Source organism: Malus domestica, chromosome 15 (assembly GCF_042453785.1).
Source record: "Malus domestica chromosome 15, GDT2T_hap1".
NCBI lineage: Eukaryota > Viridiplantae > Streptophyta > Magnoliopsida > Rosales > Rosaceae > Malus > Malus domestica.
The window spans coordinates 21,272,700-21,281,625 of record NC_091675.1 but is presented as its reverse complement, the minus strand read 5'-3'; the positions used below and the strand labels follow the sequence as shown (position 1 = coordinate 21,281,625).

General features: G+C 33.5%; 1 long non-coding RNA gene across 1 annotated transcript; it reads right to left on the bottom strand.

Annotated features, from left to right (window-relative positions):
- Nucleotides 1–310: 310 nt before the first annotated feature.
- LOC103401510 (uncharacterized) lies at nucleotides 311–6,737 on the bottom strand. The gene is made up of 4 exons (XR_011576221.1): nucleotides 6,426–6,737; nucleotides 4,077–4,139; nucleotides 3,622–3,691; nucleotides 311–914 (listed from the first exon to the last, which is right to left on the bottom strand). It is a non-coding gene; the product is annotated as an uncharacterized lncRNA (long non-coding RNA).
- Between the last annotated feature and the right edge of the window lie 2,189 nt (nucleotides 6,738–8,926).

Sequence of the window (8,926 nt, the reverse complement as noted above, 5' to 3'; positions counted from 1 at the left end):
AAGAAGCTGATTGAACGTGATCATCATGGTACTTCTCGACACCGTAGTTTTCAAATACCATTCTTTTCACAAATTGATGTAGTTCTTCCATCACTTTTGCATACACAAGTGCACCCTCACTGGTCAATAAAGAACATTTTCCAAATGTGCAAGTTACAAGTGAAGTCAGTATGTTAAACATTAATTAATATAATTGATATTCTCTTGGTCATCTCATGATGATTAAAGAATGCATATATATTTGCGCATCCTTGTATTTGATATCAAGAATGGAGAATAAATAGATTTGCTTCTTTGCCAAAAAATAAAATAAAATAAAATTTGATTCTAATGTTTTCATCAGAACCGTTGATTTAAAGTCCTAAGGTATGTAATAAAAGCCATAGCCGGTAGGCTAGGGAACGCTATAAACTATTAACTATATAACTATATTTTGGTCCACAAACTATACAACTATTGAAAAAATGTAAATAACGTCTTGAGTTTAAATCTTAAAGACGAGAGCTGTTGACATGTAAAAAATGTGTACAAAATCATACCAAAGATGATCGTTTCCATTAGGCCAAAAATGACGAGTGAACTTCTGAATTTCTTCAGTGGTTGTGGCATTAAGCACCCCCAAGCCTTCATGGGTAGGATTGACAGATAAATAGGCCCCTTTTTTGTCTCGCACTTTGACGTCCATGGGGAAATCTAACTACTCTTGCAATGCACCAAGGAAGGAGTTACGAAGTTCCTCCAACGGAAGTTTGTTGGGCAGGATTGCCATGAAACAGCCAAGCTCTTCAAGGGCATGACAAATGTCGTTGCGTATTGAGCGCCAATAACTTGTCCCGGGCTTCATGTTTGGCCACTGCTGTCATGTTTAACTTTCTTTACAGTTCTTACAAGCTAAGAGTCTATGAATTGATAAGCTGCATATACATTGAAACATAACAAATATATATTTATAAACTGCAAGAGCCAAGTAATACGTATACGTTTACAGAGAAATTGATCAAGGAAAGGGGGGACTTTAACGTGTTATCCACCCAAACTAACTTAGGGAAGTTGCATCCATCCCATCGCAAACACCTACTTTTATTTTTGAGTAATGCTGGAAATACTAAATTTTTTAAATCAAATGTGTGGTGATTGATGATTTGATTATTACTAAATTGTTGATTAATGTGATTATTTCATATTGGTTACACATCATTTGGTTTACAAATTTGATTTTCCTGACATTATCCTTTATTTTCTTTTTTAGTAAATTTACTATAAATAAATAAAGTTTTCAATTTAGGTTGTATTTTATCGAATTAGAAGGTGATGTGGGAGGCATGCCCTGAAAAAAAAAAAAATCAAAAACCACTAAAGATGCTTTGGAATAATAAATGATGTGGGAGGCATGCTCTGAAGAAAAAAAAATTAAAAACCACTAATATGTTTTGGAATAATAAATGTTGTGTATTTTAATCAGGATAATATTTTTCACATTTTTTTTTACCTCACACATAATCTTATGAATTGAAAAAGATTAAAAGATAAAAATTAAGAAGAGGTGTGGGACGTAAAAATAGATATTTGGATAACACCACCCTTTAATTAATTACTTAGAAATTTGCTAAGTCCATTTAGGTTATGGGAGCCTCTCAGCAATTGTAGTCCATTTATGTTTATCTTTAGTTTCCTTAAATACCAATGTATGAGAAGTATTTTGCAGACCTTTTCTTTTTAACAAACGATATTATCTACATTAATAGGCTAGTAATAATATGATTCAAATTTGCCTTTGGTGAAAATCAAATTCAAGACATTTCACTTACTAGTGAAGAGGAATGTCACTAGACTGTAGTACTAAGTGGTAGAAGTATTTTGCAGACTTTTGTAAATATATATTTTCATTGTGTAATTAAAGTGGGAATCACTCCGTGCTTTTGCTCTTTTCTTTCCTGCTTCAGAAGATATCAAATCAAAATTTAATATAAAAATAGATAATGCTTGCATTCCTCCTTGAGGAATGAGCTTATTCTTCTACTTTCAAATAATGTATAAATAATGTTTGGCTACTTAAGTATGAGTAGGAATTTCTACTTAAAATTTTTTGTGTTTGAATCACAAAGCTTTATACTTATGATCCGAAACATTTATATTATGAATCACTTTGTAAAGATCATCTTTGCAAAAAATAAATTAAAAATAAGGTCGTTTAGTCAATCTATTATGACAAACACATAGATGGTTTGTAATGCTTTTATCAATTTCATTCATCTGTTTTTACACAGTTCAACAACTAAATAACCTTGCTTTTAATTGAATTTTTGTAGAGGAGATCTTGATAAAGTGATTTATAATTTGAACGGTTCTGATCATAAACACAAAGTTTTTTGAATCGGCACGAACAATTTTGAGTAGAAATTCTTACTCATCATTTGAATAGTCAAGTATTATTCATAAATTATTATCATTAAATTTATATAATCGGAACCTTTAAAGCTCTTAATCTTCATTTAAAGATCATTCTACAAAAAAATTATTCAAATCAAAGATCGTTTAGTCATTCAAATGTATCAAACAAATCAAGGTTCATTATGAATATGCTACTTGGTATCTGTATCGTTGATTTATTTTGATACTTTGGATGATTACACGTTCTCCAATTCAAATGAATGTTTGTAAGGGATGATCTTCAAATAGAGATTGATATTGAGCAGTTTTGATTATAAAACTTTTATAATGAAGATCCGTTATTTACAAGTGGAAGAAAGAGCTTATCCCAAGAGGGAATACAGGAGCTAGCAAAGGTTGGAAATTGAAAGAATAAAGTATCAATATTCACAAACAACAGCTAGCAGAGGTTGAAAATTGAAGGAATAAATTATGAAATTCTTGTATTTTTTCAACTCTATTTTTTTAATACACGATATTCTACTATGATATTAGGGGAGGGGATTGGGTGCTTAAGTCACACATAAAGTCAATCATGACGGGGTATCAAATTTACACACATGTTACGTATGTCATCGTCATCTATTTGAGTCAAACTTATTTTCTCAATTATAATTAAAAAAGAATATTACTAGATTGCAATTTAAATTAATGATGTCTACTAGTTTGAATTACTTTAATTAATAATTTTCCCCTAGTTTGAATTATAAAAACAAATTGGTTTGTTTTAAATGAATCACGCCATACTGCAGAGTATAATTAGAATAATTTCCCTCGGCTTTCATCTATATTGTATGGTAATAGTGAACACTAGAAATAGTGGCCGCACGTTGCTGCGGATTAAAAAGCATATGAAAAATATACGTTCCAAAGGAATGATTGTTACAGAAGAAGAAGATTAATGTTATTTACTCTAAATATGCTTCAGCTATTGGAAAGAGTTTTTACATGAGGTGGAGAAATAGGGTGAATCAAGCTCTGAGAATTCTTCGAATCACAGTATCAATAGCATGAGCTATGAGTGATTGGTTGCGCAAGAAAAGTTAGCAACAGAAGGTGAGTATTTTGTATGAAACTATTAATTGGAATCACTTTATGGAAATATGAAATTTTATTCAAATTGTAAAAAATAAGATCAAAGCAGATACTAAAAAATTGAACTTAACAATTCCAGTAGTTTAAATCACTTACCTTTAGCGTAGACAACCATGCAACACAAATACAACCAGGTTAAAATCCAAAAATGCCACGTTGTCAAACTCTACGAAAAACCAACATAAATATTATTCAGCAACAAATTCATTGACATGTGAAGTAACAAAAATGGACAACCATCATCAAACATGTTTTCACCTCTGTTTCTAATTTCTAACCAAAAAAAAAATAAAAACCTTCAAGCACATCAGCTCATGGAGGATATAAGGATATGATCTAATTAATTTATATTGCTTCACAACAATAAACACACCAAAAATGACATAAATGAAAAGTATAATCTTAACGCGCTTTTATGTGCCAGAAAATTTTAAAGGACCATACAAATAGCAGCATACATATATATGTGTGTGTGCGCGCGCTTAATTATCAATATGATTAATGAAGATTTGTAAATTGTAAATACGCCATTGCTTGGTGGCCTGACTCACCGTTGTTTTTTTCTATTTCAGCAAGAGCACTTTGTATCTTATATAAACTGCTTTGGCAATAATCTGCAATAGAAAATGTAGTTACAAATCAGATACACAAAACACTTTTTTTCTTTTTATTTTTTATTTTATTTTTTGCATTCAAACCATTGCATAACTGAGAAAGTTGTATTTTTCTCACATTAATAAACACTGGAAGTTTTTGTTACAATTTTGTTTCTTTGAGCTGTTCAAAGTTAATTTCCTCTTTGTTTTTCAAGCTTGACAAACGACACTCAATTGTTTTCCACCTTGTAACCAATCATATAAATCTGAACCCAGTATCTCTATTTATACCGACACAATTTACCTCCCTCTCTATTCTCCCCTCCCCCTTTAACCAAATAAAAACTCATTTGTGTCACTAAATAAAAACCTCAAATTTGTTTTTTCAAAGCTACAACATCACTAAAAACACCATGTAATAAAAATTTTAAAAAACCAATCCAATTTAAGTCGAGAAGCAAATGACCAAACTTTCTTAATTTCTTCTTAAGCTATAACAATACACCACATCCACAACCACAAAAAAAAAAACAAAACAAAACAAAACAAAAAACAAAACAAAACAAAACAAAAAACCAAAAATAGGTTCAACTTAAATTTCTTTTTGTACCAGAAATTGAAAAACCCTGTGAATTATGGCCATGTTATCAACAATACCACCACATCTTTAATAAATGAATGACAATATACTAACTGAAGCTTAACTAAGAAACACAAGCTTGAACACAAACCAGGACATAAGATACTGACCAAACTTTTTAGACGATGGAGCACATGCAGTTGACTAATCAGGCCTACCTGGGTGATGTGCTTTGAGGTAAGATTGCTCAAGGATGTGTTCAAATAAGATTAAATTCCTGTTCATAATTTTGGTATAAATGTAAATAGTGAATGTAGTATGATTTATTAAATTAAAATCCAGTGCTTCACTCACTCTCTTTCAAATATGCAACCAAATCAACCACAAATATGCAACCAAATCAACCAAAAATCATATTTTTTTTCAAGCAATAAAAAAATAAAAAAGATCAGACCTTTTAAACCCAGAATAAAACCCATTTACATATATCAGCTTTGTTCCAAATTGAAGATTCAAAATGGAGTAAAAGGAAAATAATGATTGACCAAGCAAAGAAAAAAAGAATTCTATACCTGAGCAGTGATGTAAAGTGTATACGGATGAAGTTTTTTTTTTTTAGATGAATACCCGTAGGAAAATCGAACCCAAATGAGATTGCATAGCAGAAAAAAAATGACGGGAAAATAGATTAAGAAAAGCAATTAAAAATAAACATAGAGGATGAATGATGTTGCCCAATGTACTTAAATTCTCTTATAAAATATAAGACAACTATATATATTTCTCGACCATATGAGAGAGCATCAAATTCGAATAAACTAACAAAGCCCTTAATTCTAAGTTGGTAATTTCATTGTTGTCGGTGTCAACTTGATGACATTATGCAATATCAATTTAATTCAATGGGCAATTTGATTCTGCAGATTAAAAAGAATTTAAGAATACTAAAAGTTACTAAACCCTGTCACAACATCCCATCAGTAAATAACCAAAACCAAATGTAAATTGTAGTTTCTTATAGAGCATATCCAAAGGTAAATCCCATATCTCTGAGCATCCAAACAGAGCATACCCAAAATACCAAAAAAGATTAAAAATTGGATTTAGCACCTATCGAAAGTTAAAAAAAAAAAAAAAAAAAACTAAAGAAATAACAATACGGAAAGAACAACAAAATACAACCATAAAAGAACGAACAGAGTTCAAGGTGTGATTCGGACTGGAAGCTTCTTGAAAGATTTTTCAGAGCTGTATGAATATTAGATACATGGAATCCAGATTTTTCAATGGGTGTATTTTGAACCTAGAAAAATCCCATTTCTTGTTTCTGAAAATTACACACAAATTGAACCCAGAAAATCCCAAGAGATTTTTCCTGTTTCTCAGTTTTATCAAAACCCACAATAGATGGAAAATTACATGTAGGGATCCCAAACTGTACATGGAACCCAAATGTAGCTTTAAACCTGTATTTTTTTTGGGAACTATATATGGAATCTAGATTTTTCTGCTTCATAAAAAAAATTAATATAAGAATTTCTAAAATCATAAAGACATCTAAGATGGAAGGAATTAAATGAAATACTGTAATCGTATAAAAAGTTCAATGAAGAATTTTCCAAAACCCAGAAATTTAAACAATTTTTGTTTACAAAATCATGAAAGATTACTAAAAACCTAGAAATTTGAAGCAGACGTTTACTTGAAATAGGTCTAGGAGCTACCTGATGTGAAGAGCAACCGTTTGAACCAACCTCAAGGCCGGCCGTTGCCGAAATCGTCGCCGTACACCACTTTGTATTAAGTGAGTAACATAGATAAAAGTGAGAGGAAAGAGAGAAGGGAGAAAGAAGGGTTGAGGAGGGTTTGGTTATGGTTGGCTTGTGATTTGAGAGTTTTAATGTTGCAGAGAAAGAGCGAAGAGCGAGAGTGAAGAGAGGGGGAAGCGAGACGAAACATCCAGAAAGATGAAAACTCTCTATAAATGAAATTGAGTCGGTGAAGATCCACGCGTCACCATTTTCTTCTCACAGCAAACAAACCGGCGAAGTTGAAATAACAAAAAAGAAGCAGGGGTGAAAATGTAAGAACACTGTTAATGAACAGTGTTTTTTTGTATTGGGTTTTAGTCAAGGTATTAAATATCGATAATATCGGAAATATCGGTAGTCCGAAAACACGGAAATATCGATGAAAATATCGGTAAAATATCGATATCGATAAAAATTACATGGAAACCACGGAAATTGTAAGAAAAACTTGGAAATTTTAATTGAAACTTTGCAAGATGTTTATTTAGTCAATTATCTATTAGTTTATCACAAAAAATTGGAAGGAAATGCATTGCATGATGGATTTAACTGATTTAAATTGATTATATAGCGAGCTGGCAAACATTGTGAGTGTAAAAAATATGTAGTAATTAATTAAAAAAGTTTAAAGACACCACAATCATTATATATAATGAATTAGTACAATATTTTACACTTTATATATTGCATTTTTTTTTCTCTCAGATAACACACACAGACTAACACATAGCCTGGATATTTTGAAAGCAGGTTTGGATTTTTTTTTTCTTCTCTCGGATAACACACACACACCACTTCTACACACACACACACTTCAAAGTGCACCCCACTTCTACACACACACGCACAGACACACTGTAACAACCCAACCCCAAATTTTTATATATTTTCGTGGTTCCCCAAATAATTATGAAATTATCGTTTTAGTCCCCTATCTTAACCAAATCTGGACCATTCATCTTGATTTCCAAATTCTCTCAAGCTACCACATGGCAGCACCCTAGCACCCTCACGTATCTCTCTCTCTCCCCACCCCGTGACCTCTTTCTCCTTCTTTCTTCTCTGCCCTCACTCTCCCTCTCTCGAAGACCCTCACTCTTTCACCCTTTGACCCACACCCGAGAGCACCCACGCACACCCTTCGTGGTACTCCGTCGACAGCATCGTCATCACCTTCTACACGCCGCCGTCTCTCTCTCTCTCTCTTTCTCTCTCTCCCGTCGCTGCGCAACTCGACGAAACCCCAAGAACCTCCGGCGAGTTCTTCATGGGTTATGGTTAGGTAAGCCTCGAACCTCTCTTTCCGTGTTGGTTTGTTGCTTGGATGTGATTATTGAGGTTATTCTGTCCTTTTTACCAAGGATTTAGCACGGAATCAGCCCGGGAATAGGCGCTCCCATCTCCGGCGAGACCGTGGGTGGCGAGAGGTTTTCCGACCACCACGGGTCGTTTCACGGCAAATGGAAGGTATAAACGCACTCCTCTCGTCTCGTGCTTTTGTTTGATACCTAGATCGGGGTCTAGAACCCTTGTTTGTGGTCGGCCGGAGCTGTAGAAGCTCCGGCGTTCTTCTCCAAGTATCACGGTTTTAAAAATATCGCGATATTATCGATAATATCGCGATATTTTTCCGAAAACCATTTGGATACCTATTTAAATATCCATTACCTGAAAAACCGATAATATCGGCGATATTTCGCCGATATTATCGATATTTTCTTCCATGGTTTTAGTATATGTATAATGTGCGTTTGCAACACTGTACAGAAGCTACAAAAGAAATAATTGGCAATCAAGCTTATCAAACATTATGTAAACTTGAATATCAATTCTGCTAGAATATGGATAAAAAAAATATGGGTTAATCTATGTTTACGACCCTGAAGTTTCGTGGTTTTCAACATTTAGTACATGAAATTTTTTTCGTTCCAGAGTCATACCTAAAATGTTAATTTTGGGACAGTCTTATACATCCGTTAGTCAAACTGTTAACTCTGCCATTAAATGATGATGTGGCACCCATGTGGACAATGACTGGGCACCACGAGTCATTAAAAAATTTAAAAAAAAACTATTAAAATAATTAATAAAATGAAAGTAAAAAAAAAATAATTCCCCAGATCCTTTTTCGTTTTTTCTCCTTTTCCCTCTACATAGGCCCAGTCCTTCTCTGTTCATCACTTTCTCATCTGCACGTCGAACTCGTACACCACCGAATGCCCCACTTGCGCGTCGATCTGACCCAAAACTCGTCGTCTTCCCCAACATCCCTTCATCTCTCCACCCCCTCCACCACTTGCCCACCCGCACAGTCATCCTTCCACTCTCTCCATCCCAGAACCCTTCATTTTTCCCTCTGCAACTCGCACCCCTTCCCTCCCTTCTCTCTTCTGCACCTGCAACACCCTCCCTTA